Source organism: Rhincodon typus, chromosome 3, assembly GCF_021869965.1.
Source record: "Rhincodon typus isolate 14 chromosome 3, sRhiTyp1.1, whole genome shotgun sequence".
In the NCBI taxonomy this organism is placed as follows: Eukaryota; Metazoa; Chordata; class Chondrichthyes; order Orectolobiformes; family Rhincodontidae; genus Rhincodon; species Rhincodon typus.
The window spans coordinates 27,008,221-27,008,599 of record NC_063334.1 but is presented as its reverse complement, the minus strand read 5'-3'; positions in this window follow the sequence as shown (position 1 = coordinate 27,008,599).

Sequence of the window (379 nt, the reverse complement as noted above, 5' to 3'; positions counted from 1 at the left end):
CCACCACACCCGGCACTTTTCCCTGCAACCGCAGGAAGTGCTACACCTGCCCCCATACCTCCTCCCTCACCCCCATTCCAGGCCCCAAGAAAACTTTCCACATCAAGCAGATGTTCACCTGCACATCTGCTAATGTGGTATACTGCATCCGCTGTACCCGGTGTGGCCTCCTCTACATCGGGGAAACCAAGCGGAAGCTCAGGGACCGCTTTGCAGAACACCTACGCTCGGTTCGCAATAAACAACTGCACCTCCCAGTCACAAACCATTTCAACTCCCCCTCCCATTCCTCAGACGACATGTCCATCCTGGGCCTCCTGCAGTGCCACAACGATGCCACCCGAAGGTTGCAGGAACAGCAACTCATATTCCGCTTGTG